This window comes from Atractosteus spatula, chromosome 10, assembly GCF_055471065.1.
Source record: "Atractosteus spatula isolate fAtrSpa1 chromosome 10, fAtrSpa1.hap1, whole genome shotgun sequence".
Taxonomy (NCBI): Eukaryota; Metazoa; Chordata; class Actinopteri; order Semionotiformes; family Lepisosteidae; genus Atractosteus; species Atractosteus spatula.
This window is the reverse complement of record NC_142715.1, coordinates 14,365,468-14,374,774: the sequence shown is the minus strand read 5'-3', so window position 1 is coordinate 14,374,774 and position 9,307 is coordinate 14,365,468. Positions and strand designations below refer to the sequence as shown.

Here is a 9,307-nt window from a genome sequence, read left to right as displayed (position 1 = left end):
AAGTCACATGTCTCCTCTTGTGCCGAAGCGCAGTCATGCCTGACCCGTCTGGAATGTCTACTAACAGACTTCAGCCACAGGCGACGGCACCACTCCCAGTAGAATGACTGAGAAACACAGCATGACATGGGGAGGTAAGGGGCTCCCACAATTAATCTTTCCTCACATTACTGATTTTTTCAATAGCATTTTGACCTTTTTTCACATTCAGATTTTTTCCCATTTAATAAGATCTTTTAATCAACAACATTAAGAAAGAAAACAAATGGAACATTTTTTGGAACAACAATTTAAAAAAAACCTTTCAATGCCTTGGTTCTATAACTGTGCACACCCTTTATAAAGGGAGTTGTAACTATGTTGAAATTTAAAGAGCATTTCTGTAGAGAAAACAAAACATTTTTTCTGCCTTGATGTTAAGCTCAGGGAGCCTGCCTTTTAGAAATTCTATCTCTAAACACCCTGCGCAGCCTCTCGAGAGACTAACAAATATTGTTTTGAGAAATTGGCTCACACACCGGAAGGCACTAACGTTTCTCTTCGTTAGAGTATGTGAATAACTGTTTAACCCAAAATGTTTGGAATTGTGATTTTGTTAAAATTCAATAAATAATCTATCACCGGCACGAAATTATTATGAAAGTAAGATTTTTTTTATCATAAACTGTAAGACATGAAGAGAGTTTACAGGTCGTATCCTTCGCTTTGTCTCTTAAATTAAGCGTTCAGGATTCAAACCGGTGTTCGGACTGTTGTGTTTCTTGAATTTCTTGTAATCTTGTAATCATCAAATGTCGATGTCCATCAGTGTTTTTCTCGGTTATACAATGGAATTCGCGCAGTTTTCAGCTCAGTGCGGAGTCCAGAGGGAGGACTCGCTCGCTGAATGATCTCTCAAGAAATCCTGGGTGAGATTTAAAAGGTGTCTTCTTCAACAGCCACGACACGTCTGAAGACCTCTGGATTTCCTGAATCTGACATAAAATTAGTTCAAATCATTTGGTAGTTAACAGAACTAAATGCTTTAGAGGTACATTTAAAACAGCAGAGCAACACCATAGCACTTCGAGTGTGCCTGAATTTAATTTTATAAACCCGGTGGTACACCAGGACGTGCATTGAAGTGAAAGCAGGAAGCGCTGCGATATGCACTGTGCAGATCCCGCCACACTAAGAGGTGATAGAGTCTGTTCGATGCACAAAGAACGCTTTGAAAAGCGTCCAAAGCAAGTCATTCCGAGTTGGTCGTTTGTGTTTTCCGTTCAGACGCGAAATGCACGCATGGAAGCATGGAAGCATGGAAGCCCTGCGACATGGTGAGGGGGTCTGTTCGATGCACAAAGAACGCTTTGAGGGGGTCTACAAGTCATTCCGAGTTGGTCGTTTGTGTTTTCTGTTCAGACGCGAAATGCTGAAATGATCTCTCGGCTCCTCGGTTGTCATTTCTGCTCCGTAAAGAAATCACAGCACGCGTCGGCTTCCAGCACGGTGGGTCGGGACACGATGCCGGGGGTCGGAGAGAGCGATGTCTTCCTCGTTAGTATAGTGGTGATTATCCCCACCTGTCACGCAGGAGACTGGGGTACATCAGGACGCGCATTGAAGTGAAAGCAGGATGCGCTGCGACATGCACTGTGCAGATCCCGCCACACTAAGAGGTGAGTGGGTCTGTTCGATCACAGCGCTAGGCGAATCCCCAATCCCCTTTTGTGCGTGGCGACAAAAGAAGCCGGTCTGTTTCCGCCCAGTTTCGAACTAGGGACCTTGCACGTGGGAGGCGGAAGTGATAACCACTACACTACGGAAACGGTGGGAAACTGTGCCCAGCGGCCCAGCGCTGAGTTTCGCCAATGCGATTCAGCTGCTTCCAGTGCCTTTATTAAAGTGCGCTGATGGACCGTGCTCTCTCTCCAGAGACCAGCACGCCTGACATGGACGGAGCAGGAAAGGCGGCGCCACATTCTACAGCCCTCTCCACACAATCGACGAAATCGGGCAACAGAAGTGGAGAATTCTACAAGGCAGCGCCACATTCTACACATTCTATTGGGCCCGATTTTCTCGGTTCGAAACCGGGCGGAAGCAGGCCCGTTTCGTTTTTTGCCACGCACACTGTTTGCGGATTTGCCTAGCGCTGTGATCGAACAGACCCACTCACCCCTTAGTGTGGTGGGATCTGCACAGTGGATGTCGCAGCACATCCTGCTTTCACTTTAATGCGTGTCCTGATGTACCCCGGTCTCCCGCGTGACAGGTGGGGATACTCGCCACTATACTAACGAGGAAGACACCGCTCTCTGCTTAGTGAGCAAAACACTTACTTGGAGCATTGTGGGTGCTGTGGTTTAAATGCTATTGGTTTGTGAACAGAATACCCCTATCCCAGTGCATTGTGCCACATTAAATAAACGCACGAGAAAAAGAGATTCAGAACGCAAAGCTGTGTCAGTGTTCTGTGTAAAAAATCGGTTTGAACATCATGGGAGCTGTTTTTAATAAGCTGCTGAGTAAATAATATTTTAATCTTCCTGCTGTCAGTAGTATTGTGCATATAGTTGACTCTTACCTTAATGAAAACAGGACGTAAAGGAAGGGTTTCAGAATTCAGACAAAGCTTTATTCCCGTGCTTACAGTCTGAGTAATTGGAGACTGCACTATTCTGTTGCCTATGGTCATATACGGGTTTTTCGCATGAAGCCGTATTGAACAGTATTTCTCGCGGTGTGAAGTTGTGTATACAGCGGTCCCCCGAGTTCCAGTTAGTGCGTAATTACGCATCGATGAAAAACCGAAGGTTTAAAAAAGGATAATTAGCTCACTGATACTTTGATGTAGAGGCTGTGGAAATATCCACATGTCGTGGTCATTAAAATACATTTGGTTTGAAGGCGTTCTGTGCTTCCGTTGCGAAGATATGGACAAAAGAATATTCGTGCTTGGTCAAAAAAATGTCATATAAACGAAAAAGTAAAGGCTTAGAAAGCATTCACAATGTATTTTATACACAAAGCAAGTATTCTCGCGATTCTAAGAGGTTTCGTGTAAAATCGTTTTCGAACTTCAAGCTAACTTTACCCCGGTCTATATTTAGCGTTCGGTAGGGATAACACTGCTGATATTGATTGAGTAAAAATCTGCGATGTATTGACACCTTTATCTGAAGCGAGAAGTCCTCGAACGCCGCTTATGAAGTCTTGGGATTCATACCAAGAAATACTTTTTGTTTTCCCTCCCAAAATTCTGCTATTGCATTACACATTATATGAACATTACCAGTTTTGGTAGCTTCTGGGTGCGATTTTCCAAAACTGAAACTAATTACAAAATTATTTGAGATGAACCATGTCCAAAAATTGTAAATCATGACTAATATTAATATCAACTGAAATTACTACAGAAAAAAAGATTTAACCGAGACATTCATAAGGCTATGCAAGCCTTAAAAGTAGAACAATTAATTTAATATAACTTTTATTTTTTTAGAAATGGGCTCATACAGCTGAAGACTCTCCGCTAGAGTACGTGAATAACAGTTTAACCCAGAATGTTTGTAATTGTGATTTTGTTCAAATGCAATAAATCGTCTATCAACAGTAAGAAATTATTAAGAAAGTAAGAAATTGTTTTATTTCATAAACTGTAAGACGTGAAGAGAGTTTACAGTTCGTATCCTTCGTTTTGTGTTTTAACTTAAGCGTTCAGGATTCAAACCTGTGTTCGGACTGTTGTGTTTCTTGAATTTCTTATAATCATCAAATGTCATTGTTTAGTCCATCAGTTTTTTTCTCAGTTGTACAATGGAATTCGCGCAGCTTTCAGCTCAGTGCGGAGTCCAGAGGGAGGACTCGCTCGCTGAATGATCTCTCAAGAAATCCTGGGTGAGATTTAAAAGGTGTCTTCTTCAACAGCCACGACACGTCTGAAGACCTCTGGATTTCCTGAATATAACATAAAATTACTTCTAATCATTTGGTAGTTAACAGAGCTAAATGCTTTAGAGGTGCATTTAAAACAGCAGAGCAACACCATAGCACTTCGAGTGTGCCTGAATTTAATTGTGTAAATCTGGCTCTCTATGAACACGAGCAAAGAGTTCACATTCAACAGAAGATTGCGATGTGAGCACAGTAATATAAAGCACCTAAAGATACCGGGATCTCATACATGCAAAGCATGCCTTCTATCACTGAGCTAAATCCCCAACAGACCTATCAATGGAACTGACTTAGAGATGTGCTGATGCTCTCTGAACACAATCCACCACTCACGAAGAATGCCTACAGTTTCCCGCTTTCGCGTTTCCTTTACTACAGAGTAAATTCATAGGAATGAAGAAATAAGGAAGGAAAAATAATCGCATCGAAACTTCCAGAGACTGGGTAAAAATGAATCAGTTATTTTTATATCCAGTCACACGGGCGACGATGATTGATTTATCGACGGGGGAGTGCTTTTTTACCTCCTCACTCGACTACCTTGATTAAACTACGCATAGAACAACAGCAGTACTGATGATTTTCATGGACCGACTTGTTTTGTACAACTCGAGTGATAAAGCCCTGTCTGCAAATATTGTAGAAGAACGAAAAAGGGCGAAACAACGCTCCAACCACAGGAATGGTAACAGGAAGGATCATGTTATTTAATATGTCCTTTGGAGATGCCTTGTCAACGCACACAGGCGTTAGAGCTGGACAAATAATTGATAGTGGTGTTTGTAAACAATCATGGAACATTATTTCTAAACCAGGAAGAAAGGAGCAGACTTAAACTTTAAGAGACAGAAACGACACCTTATCACAGCTAACATTAATTAAAATGACATCACAATAAAAGAGCGGAGCCTTGAGTGAATCAAATTAGTTTTCATTGGACGTCTGTCTCTTCATAACTTTGTAGGTGAGAGGGAGGATTGCGGAAATGTGCCGGTGTTTCTCAGAAGTGCGTTGGTGCTATAGGTGCCTTCTAAATAATTGAGCCGGGTTTGAATCCCGGTAAGTGCATCCCCAAATCTTTTCAAGAAAATCTGTGATCCGGTAACATATCTTTTGAAACTAGCATTCAAGGTAGGATACGTGTTCTTAAACACCAAAACACTCAATAAGGAAAAAGCAGATCTCTGTACACAAGACGGCAGTGCGATCTTAGAATTCCTGTGTTGTTGACGGATTCAGACTCCTTCTCAGAGGTCTTTGCTAGCCAAATAACTTTGCAGCTGAGGAAGAGCACCACGGAAAATACCAAACACAACCAGCGAGCGTGCTCTTAATGCAAGGAGCTGTTTTTTTTTTCTCGCAATAATCATTATTAACCAAAAACAGCAGCACAGGTAGGTCGCATTTGTGATTATGTCACTTCTCTGCTTCAGCAATGTCAATGAAAGACTCTGAAAGTAGTAAAGCAAAACTGAACTCAAAATCATATTAGGAATTCTGAGCGATATATCCATACAGGTAATCCAATAAGAATGTTGAAATATTTGAATATCATCTCTCTATATATTTCGCTACTTTTTACCCGGAGTAAAACTATTGGATTGAAGGAATGCTAACCGCTGGGTTAAAATGTATAGTTGTTATTTGGAGAAATCTGTAAACTCGTGATCTTATATGTTTTAAAAGACAGCACAGGAAAAAAACGACAGTGCTGATTATTTTCCGGAGACGGAGCACTGATGACCTATCCGAGCTGATTGATAAAGCCCACCCAGTGGATACTCTAGTAGAACGTCAAAGAACATTCACCATTGTATCCAAAGAAACCACAGGAGCAACATCAGGAAGCACAATCAATTCCCCTTTTAAATCTTTCCTGTAAGGTATGCTATGTGAATTCATGAAGTTAATCCTCTGATCTCTTTTGACCACGAACAAAGTATTTCTGATGGAGCGCTATGTTCGAAGATTTAATAAGCTTTACCCCTGCCAATGATTCGGCGTGAAGAATTAAAAGTTTCACAGACAAAAGCAGCTCACCACCAAAGCCAATATTAAATGTACTTGCCGGTACACTATCATGTGCACTGCCTCAAAAGTGATCTCGGCAGATGTTGTTTCCTACATAAAGCTGAACATGCCAAAGAGAATTTATGTTGAGAAAACAAAATATTTTTTTCTGCCTTGATGTTAAGCCTGTATTTTAGAAAGTCTATCTCTAAACACCTCCCGCAGCCTAACAAAAAGCGCTTTTACTGATCGTATTGCAGGTCTGAAAACACTAACATTTGGCAGCGGTGGGATTCGAACCCACGCCCCCAGAGAGACTGGAGCCTAAATCCAGCGCCTTAGACCGCTCGGCCACGCTACCTCCCTCCATGCCCCTCTTCCTCACATTGCTGGCTTGGTAAATGCCGGGGGCTTCAGCTCTTGTCGTCGGATCTAATGATATCATGACATGTGGAAGTGACTGCACCTTTATCTTCCGAGATGCTTTCAATACCACAAACACTACTTTCACCGGCACAAACAGCAATAATGAAGGAGGTGGGATTCATCCTTTGTGCTGTTTGTAGGGGCGCAACTCTACGGTGATCTACTGACTTAAAAAGCAAAATTCAAAATCCTCTGCTACTACTGTTGCTTTTTTCATAGTTTCTTCAGATCCTTCATTTGAACGTCGATTTTGAAGGATATTGATGATAATACCACATAAATTGTGGTTTTCTTGTGCTCGCCAATTTTATTCAAATACCAGCCTTTTTTACAGTTCCTTGCGTGTTTCACAAGGTATAATATCCCCCTCGCATCCTCAGCTAACATATTTTAAAATTACAATAGATTATACAGCATGCATGTTTACATTTATATTAAAATTAAAGTAAATATACCAGAACACATACAGTGCTAACCCAATAATTATTGTCAGGTTCTCCAACAAATCTGCGTTGTTATTTTAACATGTTTCAGCTGAGGGTGCAACAGGAGTATAAATGAATTTTCCCGCCAGCCATTCAAAGACCAAATTCCATGAGTGAACATTATTTTCTCAGACGTTGCCGGCATTGGACTTTGCCGGTGGTATTGAATTATGTCCACAACTATTGTAGTAGTTCCTTCTTGAAGTTCGACACGTGCAAAGCACTCGTAATATCATAGGTGTTAAAGTTCGCTGAGTCTATTCGAGTCGTGGTGTGTATCTCTGCCTATCATTGGGAGACGGGTAGCTTTTTTACACCCAGATTCCAATCTTCAATGCTTTGTGTGAGAGCTTACATAACTTTCATTTTCTCACATTTTCTGACGACTGTTCCAAAGGGGCACCCTGTCAATTCTGAATACTTTTCAAAAATCTGCCTGCATGTTTGATTATTGTCACTTCATTTCGAAAAAGTTCAATATTGATCATAACTAAAGAAAATAATGATCACGAACAAAAAAGGGATAAAGATGCCAGTCGATCTTGAATTACTGCTGGGTGACACGGGCTTCTGTTCTGATATGGTTGTACGAGAAACAGGAGGAATCGCCAATCTCCTATAGAACATGAGTTGAATCAGGAGTGAGACATTTCGTATACTCGTGCATATTTGCCATATGTCAACGCCTGACCTACATCGTAAAACTAACATTAAGTTGTCAGAGACATTCATTTATATACAAACAAGAGACAGACCAAGTAATAATTCTACATTAGTTCAGGTGGGTAAACCTGAACTAACTAACAAACCTATTAATAATTCTACATTAACGTGTCCTACACTGATCAGACTAATTGACATGGTCTGATTCAGAGCCTGTGCAGTTCGTGCTAATTACAACAACGACAGTTCTGAACCCTCATCACCGAACTGAGCACAAGTTCAGCTGTTCTCCAGTTTTGTTAGGCATGGTTTTTCATTGCAGTTCAGAGCTGGAGCTGATCTCCAGACAGTACAGTGTTTTGGGTAAGTTGTCGAAATTCGCATGAGGCTGCAGACAACTTACCCAAAGTGTTTTCTATAGCTTTCAGGTGCAGTTCATTTATATAAAAGAATGTAAGTGGTATAAACGCAACAAGCCAGACGGCAGTCGAACCTATAATTTTCTGACGCGAGGCCTGACGCGCTAGTCATTACGCCACTGACCCTGCTACTGTAGTGCTAAAAAAACACGTTTTCTACATTTATGTCTATTTAAAAATCACTCTCTAAAAAAGACAAAGGGTTTGTGTGTCGCGCTAAAATTCCGCTTCATTTCGAATGCAAATAAAAACCGTTTTGTTCCAAGAAATCATAAATTTGTCACATCCTTCATACTATACTTCTCTCTTGTATTAGTAAAGCATTTTGATTTAAACTGAACAATATATGAAAGGTTTCATCTATACACTTACACATAATAAGTATACGAATAAATACTCGGAAGAAGCCCCAGCTCAGGTATTAGAGAGATTTAAATCGGATCGGAGGATTTAGAGTCCAGACTGCAAAAAGACAGCTGACACAAGTCTTTTATAGAACCGTTTTGATTTTCTCTCCTTTGTCCCCGTGGCGTCATTGTTCTGCTCGCAGCCGAGCCCGACACACGTCTGGTTTTTGTCACTGGGCGCACACCCTGCGGTCCATGTGGGTCATAATACACCAGTACAATGACGGAACACTAAACTGTGAACAGGTGCCGTCCTTCGGCTGAGACGTAAAACCGAGGTCCTGACTCTCTGTGATCATTCAGGAGAATGGTGGTGGTGGAGGGGAGTCCCCATTACCTGTAAAGCGCATTGAGTGGAGTATCCAGAACAGCGCTATATACGTGTAAGCAATAATGATTATTATTATAATGTAAAATGCAATAAAAAATAAAAAAAATCAAACTTTGATTCAAAATAGATTAATGTAAAGACTGAAAAAGCTAATGCTTTTTTCAGGGCTATATCTACTTTTTTTTTAAAAGCGAAGTCTGTCGCGATTGTGAAAGTTAGAGAATGTGTACCAGCGGGTGCCTTCATATCGCGAGCGTCAGTCTCGCCCGTAGCTGCGAGAAGGTTAAAAGCGCACAAGTGATCTGTCTTTCGTCAAAGTAATTGCCGGAGCAGTAAGACGCAGAGTACCATCCAGCAGCTGAAGATGATGTTCGGGGAAGAGCTAATTCTGTTTTTAGCACAGGGAGTGAGAATGAGCTCAGTCCGGCTCCCAGCACAATCCATCCTGGTTTGGTTACAGTGCGTCTGAGGCTCTTTGGATCGTAACGTAAAAAAAAAACAATTGCTCACATCGTGTGACTTCCACGCCAGGAAGGAAAGGTATCACTTAAAAAAATCAGAACTGAAGATTTGGATCCTGGGCCTCAATTTGATCAAATTATTAAAATAATAATTATCAAAATATCAGAC

General features: G+C 41.2%; 1 non-coding gene across 1 annotated transcript; it reads right to left on the bottom strand.

Annotated features, from left to right (window-relative positions):
- Positions 1-6,225: 6,225 nt before the first annotated feature.
- On the bottom strand, positions 6,226-6,307 carry trnal-uag (transfer RNA leucine (anticodon UAG)). The gene has a single exon. It is a non-coding gene; the product is annotated as a tRNA-Leu (tRNA).
- Positions 6,308-9,307: the final 3,000 nt, after the last annotated feature.